Here is an 8,984-nt window from a genome sequence, read left to right on the forward strand (position 1 = left end):
GTCTTTCTCTGATTCCCTCTGTCCTGGTCTCTTCTCTATCTCTATCTCTGACTATTCATCTATCTCCCTCTGTCTTGTCTCTTCTATCTCTCTGTCTCTAACTCTGTTTCTCTGCCTCTGTCACTTTTGTCTCTGTCCCTTTGTCACTGGCTCTTCGGTCTCTGTTTCTCTGTATTTGTCTCTCTTGCTGTCCATCTCTCTGTGTATCTCCCTCCTCTCCTCCCTTTTTCAGGGCTGGAAGGGTTTCCTTATCTGCGTGTTCCAGGAAAAAGTACAGCGGGATTGGGGCTTCTTCCAACACCCTCCCCCACCCCCACCCCCATCCCCACTCACTTCCTTCTTACTGCTCTTGCCAACACGTCTCCTCTAGGAGCGAACCCGCAGTGTAAGCTTTAAACCTGCGCTACCCCTTTAAGGGGCGGGACCAGAGCGGGGAAGCTATAAATCTTGGGGGTTGTAGGGCTAGAACGCGGTGAAATTGTTTGCGGCTGCTGGTCCTCACTGCGGGAGCTCCTTGGATTCGGAGCACGCGGCTCGCGACCCGCGACCCCCGGTCGTCCCCTACCTCTCGCTACGTTCCGTGTTGCAGTAAGTTCCAAAAGCAGCGGGCCAAAGCCGAGACTGAACGGCCAAGAACCCCAGCCCCCATCTCACTAAGCCACGTTTTCCTGGTCTGGGTCCCGGGTCTACCCCTCCTCCGCCCAGGGATGGGGTTCGGGCTGTGGAGCAAGTCTTCCTTTTCGTCTGTGTTGCTTGTCTCGGGGAAGGCCCGTTTGCCCCCTCCGGGTGGCTCCCCAAGTGATGAGGACGTGGAGATGAGGTCCTTGTGGTCGCAGACTCTGGTCCGTGGGATCTGAGGAGTTATGCAGCTGGATAGTCATCACTTAGTCCAGTTTCTTCATTTTACGACTGAGCAAACTGAGGCTCAAGATTTTTTAGGGTCAAGAATCAGAAAGAACTCAGGGCTTCCGAGTCCAAATCCGCGCGCTTTCTTTTCCACCTCGCTGGTCGGTCTCTGTTCCCTTTCTGTTCTCAAAAGCTTTTTTCCTAAATAATCATGTATTCCTGCCTTTTTTTAAAAGGCACATGATGAACTTTATTTTATTTTTTTAGGGAAAGAGAGGAAAGGAACAAGCATTTATTAAGCGCCTAATACGTACCGGACACTGGCTAACAGTGCTAACAGAATATCATCTCGTTTGATCTTCACAAAAACCTCGTGAGGTAAGTAATAGGTTTTTATTTTTATTATTTCCATTTTACAGTTGGGGAACCCGAGGTAGATAGGTAAAGTGACTTGTCCAGGGTCACACAGTTGTAAGTGTCAGAGGCTAGATTTGAATTCAGTTTTTCTTGACTTCAGGCCCACTGTGCCATCCACCTGACTGCCTCTAGCCAGGAGCAAGTTCTGTAGTGCCTGGATGTAATGTCCATTAAGGGCTAAGATTTCTACCTTAACTGATGGTGGCTGCCTTGAGAATTAGGCCAAGTAGGAGAGGTATGCCATTCTGGAGACTTAAGTGGGATTGAGCTGTTGGGTTTTACTAGGTTTTAGTAAGGGGATTAGGGATAGACTTTTTTTTTTTTAAATAAAGACTTGTATGTCCTAACCTCTCAAGGAGTGAGAAGTAATTCACATTTTTATAGCACTTGACAAAACTTTTTTCTTTATAACAACCTATTGTGGGGTTATATTTTGCACCTAATAAAAATTAAGGCTTAGTAGTGGGAAGTCTGGTATTTCTTAGAATCAGGTCCATAAATTTGATTCTCTCTTTTAACAAAATTGGTCATTTTTCATTGCTACAGTGAAAAGAGTTTTGGACTTGGAGAACTAGCTCTGCCACATTGGGTGAGTCATTGAAAGTTTCTGAGCCTCAGTTTCTTAAGCTGTAGAATGGAGATAATACTTGAGAGGTCCCCAATTGGCTAAGCCATTAGGATCAAATGAGATAATGTATGTAAAATGTTTTCTAAGGATTAAGTAATAGTGATAGATAGTTGTTTTTATAGGGTGACTTCTGACTGTAATTACAATGTGACATATTTATGTGTTGTTTATATGTATTACTTTTCACACTTCATCCTTAATGGCAACCTTGTAAGCCAGGTAGAAGACACAATAGTCCCATCTTTACTGGGGAAACTAAGGTGATTTGCCTCTCAGAGAGAAGTAGAGGCTGCCTCCTGACCCTTGAGGCTATGGTTCTTTATTGAAAAACCAGCTATCTGCTAGGTCCTCCTGAAAGATAAAAGGATTAAAAAGACGGTTTGTACCTTCCCAGAGCTTATACTATATAGGGGAGATAGATAGGTTGAGACTCTCAGAGCTTTAGAAATGAAAGAAATGTTATTATCCATTAACTATTCCAATACTCATGTACACAAATAACTACTGATCTGTTGATTTGAAAGCCTACCACCAAAGTTAGTTTTATTGAAGCCTATAATCAATATTATCTTTACGGTCTTCCTTCCTTCCTTCCTTCCTTCATTCATCCTTTTTTTCTTCCTTTTTCCTCCCTCCCTCCCTCCTTCTCTCTCTCCCTCCTTCTCTCCCTTTCTCTCTCTCTCTCTCTCTTTCTCTCTCTCCCTCTCCCTCCCCCCCCCCTCCTCCCTCCCCCTTTCTTTCATAGAGCACTGGATATGGAATCCAAAGGCTTGGATTCAAATTCCACCTCTCAAAAACTTTGTGACCTTAAACAAATTATTTTCCCTCTTTGGGCCTCAGTTTTTCTCTGGGAAAATAAGGGAGTGACCTTTCCTGGTAGTCTCCCTCACCCCACCCCCCCTTAGTTGTTACAGTCTTTTCCTCTAATGTTACTTTGCATTTACTCTGTATGTGGTGTGTTATGTTATCTACTGTCATTAGAATTTAAGCTCTTTGAGGGCAGGGATTTGTCGTGAGAGTGTGTGTGTGTGTGTGTGGTGGGGTGTAGGCTGTGGGTGGGTGTAGGTGGTTGTGGATGGATGTGAGTTCAGTGTGTAGCACTGTTCCTGATAGAAAGAACTCAGTAAGTACTTGATTAATTGACTGACTGGAGGGCCCTCTAAAGTCTAGTCCCAACTACAGATCCTCTGATCTCATTGTGAAGCAGATAGAGCCCTAGACTTGGAGTCAGAAATGAGTTCAAATACAGCCTCAGACACTTAACTAGATATGTGACCCTGGTCAAGTCATTTAACCTCTGCCTCAGTTTCGTCATCCATAAAATGGCATATAGTACTTACCTCCTAGGATTTTTTTTTATTAATTTATTTTGATTTATCAACAATCATTTCCATAAGCTTTTGAGTTTTAAATTTTTCTCTGCCTGCTTCCCCAAGAAGGCTCAAAATCTGATATAGGCTATACATATACATTCCTATTAAACATTTTCACATTAGTGATGTTGTAAGGAAGAATTAGAACCAATAGGAGGAACCACTAGAGAGAGGAAGCAAAACACAACAGAAGAAAAAGAATAGCAAATAGTATGCTTCCATCTGCATTTAAACTCCATAGTTCTTTCTTTGAATGTGGATAGCATTTTCCATCATGAGGACTTTGGAGATGTCTTAGATCCTTGTATTACTGGGAAGGGTTAAGTTTATCAATATTAGTCAGCCCACAACATGTCTATTATTGTGTACAACATTCTCCTGGTTCTGCTCACTTCACTCAGCATCAGTTCATACAAGTCTTTCCAGGTTTTTCTGAAATCTGCCTGTTCATCATTTCTTACTGCACAATAGTATTCCATTACATTCATATACCACAACTTGGTTCAGCCTTTCCCCAGTTGATGGGCATCCTTTCAATTTCCAATTCTTTGCCATGGAGCTGCTATAAATATTTTTGTGCATGTGGGTCCTTTTCCCATTTGTATGATCTCTTTTGGATACAGCCCTAGAAGTGCTGTTGTTGGATCAAAGGGTATGCACATTTTTATAGCCCTTTGGGCATAGTTGCAAATTGTTCTTCAAAATGGTTGGAACATTTCACAACTCCACCAACAATGCATTAGTGTTCCAACTTTCCCACATCTTCTCCAACATTTGTCATTTTCCTCTTTTGTCATGTTGGCCAATCTGATAGGTGTGATGTGGTACCTCAGAGTTGTTTTGATTTGCATTTCCCTAATCACTAGTGATTTAGAGCATTTTTTCATATAACTATAGATGGCTTTAATTTCTTCATCTGAGAACTGCCTGTTCATATCCTTGAACCATTTATCAATTGGGGAATGACTTGTATTCTTATAAATTTGACTTAATTCTCTATGTATTTTAGAAATGCAGCCCTTATCAGAGTCAGTGGTTGTAAAAATTCTTTCCCAATTTTCTACTCATTGACTTTGTGCAAAAATTTTTTAATTTAATGTAATCAAAGTTATCCATTTTGCATTTTGTAATGTTCTCTATCTCCTGTTTGGTCATGAATTCTTCTGTGCTCCATAAATCTGATAGGTAAACTATTCCTTGCTTGCCCAGTTTGCTTACAGTATCAGCCTTTATATCTAAATCATGAACCCATTTTGAGTTTATTTTAGTATATAGTGTGAGATTTTGGTCTATGCTTAGTTTCTGCCATACTCTTTTCCAGTTTTCCCAGCAGTTTTTGTCAAATGGTGAGTTCTTAATCCCAGAAGCTGGGGTCTTTGGGTTTATGAAACAGTAGATTACTATAGTCATTGACTACTCTGTCTTGTGTACCTAACCTGTTCCACTGATCCACCACTCTATTTCTTAGCCAGTACAAAGCAGTTTTGATGATTGCTGCTTTGTAATACGATTTAAGATTTAGAATGGCCAGGCCACCTTCCCCGGCATTTCTTTTCATTAGTTCTCTTCTGGACCTTTTGTTATTCCAAATGAATCTTGTTATTATTTTTTTCTAGCTCTATAAAATAATTTTTTGGTGGTTTGATTGGTCTGGCACTGAATAAGTAAATTACCTTCGGTAGAATTGCCATTTTTATTATATTAGCTCGGCCTACCCATGAGCAACTGATGTTTTTTCCATTATTTAGATCTGACTTTGGTTGTGTAAAAAAGTGTTTCATAGTTGTGTTTTTCCTAGGATTTTTGTGAGGGTCAAATGAGATAAAATTCGGAAAGTGCTACATAAATACTTTTTGTTCAGGTTTGTCCTACTCTCTGTGATGCCATTTGGGGTTTTCTTGGCAAAAATACTGGAGTGATTTGCCATTTCCTGTCACTAGCTCATTTTACAGATGAGGAAACTGAGGCCAATGAGTTAAGTGACTTTGTCACATAGCTACTAAGTGTCTTGAGGCCAAATGTGAACTCAGGAAGATGAGTCTTCCTGGTTGGACATGACTGAAAATTACATAAATGTGAGCTATTTTTATTAAGGGAAGAGAACAAGCATTTATGAAGCGCCTACCATGAGCCAGGCACTGAACTAAGCTCTTTTTACCAATATTATCTCATTTCATCCTCACAACAATTCTACAGGGTGGGTACTATTATTTATTTTCCCTATCTTACAGTTGAGGAAACTGAGGTAGACAGTTTAAGTGACTTGTTCATGGTCATACGGTTAGTTAAGTGTCTAAGGCTGGATTTGAACTCAGTTTTTCCTCACTCCAGGTCCAGGGCCCTATCCACTGAGCCACTGAGCAGCTTCTGTTATTATTGTGAGAGGTATAGAGTGTTTTACTGACTCTGATCAGGGAAGACTTAATGGCAAAGGTGAGTTTGAGTGGGGAACATTATTGGAATGAGCAAAAGGGTCATAAATATAAAGCCGGAAGAACCTTAGACTTCATCTGATTCAACCTCCTAACTTTACAGATGAAGAAACCAAAGCCCAGAGGAATGAAACACTTGATTAAAGTTCTAGAAGTAGTAAACTGCAGAACTGAGACTTGAATTCAGGTCCTCTGACTTTGAATCCACTAATGTTAGCACTGCCCCAGAAATCCTTAAAGGCTTGCAAAATGCTTTTCACTGTGCTGTATCATGTGATCTTCAAAACAAGTACCCTATGCACATTATTCCCATTTGAAGGACAGGAAAACTGAAAATCTCAAGTAATTCCTTCAGGGTCACATGGCTCATGGGAAGAAAATGATGGCAAGTTGTACTTTTGGCACGAACAGTATCTCTTCTGTTTCTGTTTTCCCAAACTCCAGACCACACTGCTGGAGTTGTTGGTCATTCATTTGTTTTTTTGTTTTGTTTTGTTTTTTTTCAGTCATGTCCAACATTTCGTTGACCCCATTTGGGGTTTTCTTGGCAGAGATACTGGAGTGGTTTGCCATTTCCTTCTCTAGCTCATTTTACAGATGAGGAAGCTGAGGCCAACAGGGTTAAGTGACTTGCCCAGGGTCACACAGCTAGTTAAGTGTCTGAGGCCAGATGTGAACTCAGGAAAGTAATCTTCCTAACCCTAATTCCCGTGTTTTTATCTACTGCACCACCTAGCTGCCCCTACATCAATGGAGTAGTCCCATACATAACATCCAACTTTCAAGGATAGGAGTATGTTGCATAGCTCCTCAGGGCCTTGTCCAAAAATTGTGAGGTGGCTTGTAGGTGCCTTCTATAATCTGTATGTCCATTGCATTTTTGAAAAAGCATATGACAAGTCTCACATGTTACTTTCAAAACTGCCCTGCTTATCTGTGCTTTCTTCTGATCTTTCTTCAGTTTTCATCTATACATTGAAAAAGCTTGTTTCCACTGCCCTCCCTTTTTTTCAGGGGGGAGTGATACACCTATCAGCAATCTCACATTTACTTTTCTTTTTTCCCAGTCTTTTGATTTTGTCCTATTTCTTGCTGTCTTGGGAAATCATTAATTTCAGTTTGGTCTATACCCGTTTCTGGTCCAGCTGGGAAGCTTCAGGCTTGTTAGCTTGTGCTGGTGCTGGCATTTTCCTATTGCATGACTTTATGTATAGTTCTGGGATGGAAGAAATAATTTACTGTAGTTTCTCAATGAATTTTTTTTTATTTAATAAACTTTTATTGATGTCTTTTGTTTTTTACATCATCAACATTTTCTTCCCAGAGAGTCCTCCTATATCTCATTGGATTTCTTGATCATTCTTTGGTCTGGTGTTGATATGTAGGCTTTTGCTGGGCCAGCCTGCCTTGGCTCCACTTTGGAAAATCCATTCTCCCTCCTTTTTCTGAGTCCCTCACCCACTCTTTGGCCCCAGTAGCACATTGCTACCAGCCTGAGGCCATTGGAGCTATCCTGTGCAGGTGGTAATGAGAGTCTTTCTAGGACAGGAGCCAAAATAAAGCTTTAATTAGCGGAATGGGGGGTGGGGAACTTTCAGAAGCTTACCTACGTTAAGCTAATCTTCCTACTACCTCCTTGCCCTAGCAACTTGTTAACCTCTCTCCCTTTCCCCGAAAATGGGTGATTAGGGCACAGTGAGTCTCAAGTTCAAATCTCATCTTTATTTTAGATAGTCGGATGTAGAGTCAGATGTGACACTCTTATCTTCTGACTCTCATACTTATGTGACCCTGAACATAATATCTCTGAGCTACAGTTTCCTTATCTATCAAATGGGTATACAGATACAGACCCAACCTCAGGGTTGCTGTGAGGAAAATGCTTTCTAAACCGCCAGTGCTAAAGAAATGGGAAGAGAGAGTATGGAGGTAGGGACATGGTCTGTGGTTTCCCTAGTATTGATAGGAACTCTTAGGTAAGGAAACACCCTCTGTCAATGCAGGTTAGGACATTCTCTTCAACTTGTAGTCTTGGAGAGCTCCCTAGAGCACCAAGCAGTAAAGTGACTTGTCCAGGGTCACACAGCTAGTATGTGTCCCAGGCAAGACTTGAACCCACATCTTCCTGGCTTCAAGACAGGCCCTCTGTCATTTACCATGCCATGCTATGCTGGTGATGGTAGTAGTAGGAATACTATTTAAATCTTTGCTTCCCTTTAGAAAAATTTGGGGGATAACAAAGAATTACCTACCTCACAGTGTTATTGTAAGAAACAAATGAGATAACATATAAAGCATTTTCGCAAACATAAAGCAGTCTATAAATGTTAACTATTAACTCGTCCAGTCAACTAAATAGTCTATAAACAGGGCCTTTCCAGATTGGCCAATTAGTCAACAAGCATTTATTAAGCACCTACTATGTGCTAGACACAGTGCCAAGTGCTGGGGGTACAAAGAATGGCAAGTCCTCGCTCCCAAGGAGTTCCCAGTACCTTTCTAGAACCCAGGGTCACCTCCAGGTCCAGATCAGCCCTGTGAAATAAGACTTTAATGGAGGATTAAGAGATTATTAGTATGTTAAACTCCCAAGCCCTCTTTTCACTTTATGATCTAAATAGCCCTTCAGTTTAGGCTGGCTGGATCAAGAGAATAGAAATGTAAATGGTCTTTGTGCCCCTGGGGCAGAGGTTAGCTTCCCATATTGATTAATCTTTTTCTTAATGCTTTCTCTGTAGCCTCTACATCAGGGATTATTATTAATCTGGGATCCAAAATGGGCCCTAATAGATTTGGGGAGGGGTGTCCATGAATTTAGATGAGAAAAACAGTTCCATCTTTATTTCAATATAATTGGTTTCCTTCTGCATTTTATTTTATATTAATCAGAAATATGATCCTGAGAAGGGGTCTTTATCATATGACCAAAGGGACAAGAATGAAATTAGGAAGCTCTTGTCTAAGACGCAGGATTCTTAATTCCTCCAGAGTTGCTCATGATTCTCACTGCCCTTTCTTCCCAGGGTCTGAAGGATCAGGTGACCCCAGACAGAATCGAGCTCTTTGCTGTCCACCTGAAGAGCCTTCCTACCATGAAGCATGTGCTGAACCTCTACATGCTGGGCATGCTTTTGACATTCCTCTCCATCTTCGTTAGGCTGATGGAGTCCTTGGGGGTATTACTAGAGGGTTATCCCTTCCGTAGCCACTGGCCCAGCAGGGGCCCACCAGCCAGCATTAATCCACCCAAGGGACTGCCTGAAGAACGCCTGCTTCCAGCCAAAGCTG

The 8,984-nt window shown here is 41.4% G+C and overlaps 1 long non-coding RNA gene across 1 annotated transcript; it reads left to right on the forward strand.

The window, feature by feature from the left end:
• Positions 1–466: 466 nt before the first annotated feature.
• On the forward strand, positions 467–8,776 carry LOC114026469. Its single transcript, XR_003567125.1, has 4 exons — positions 467–588; positions 1,114–1,224; positions 1,810–1,852; positions 8,720–8,776. It is a non-coding gene; the product is annotated as an uncharacterized LOC114026469 (long non-coding RNA).
• Positions 8,777–8,984: the final 208 nt, after the last annotated feature.

This window comes from Vombatus ursinus, unplaced genomic scaffold (assembly GCF_900497805.2).
Source record: "Vombatus ursinus unplaced genomic scaffold, bare-nosed wombat genome assembly UNPS02014839.1, whole genome shotgun sequence".
Classification (NCBI taxonomy): domain Eukaryota; kingdom Metazoa; phylum Chordata; class Mammalia; order Diprotodontia; family Vombatidae; genus Vombatus; species Vombatus ursinus.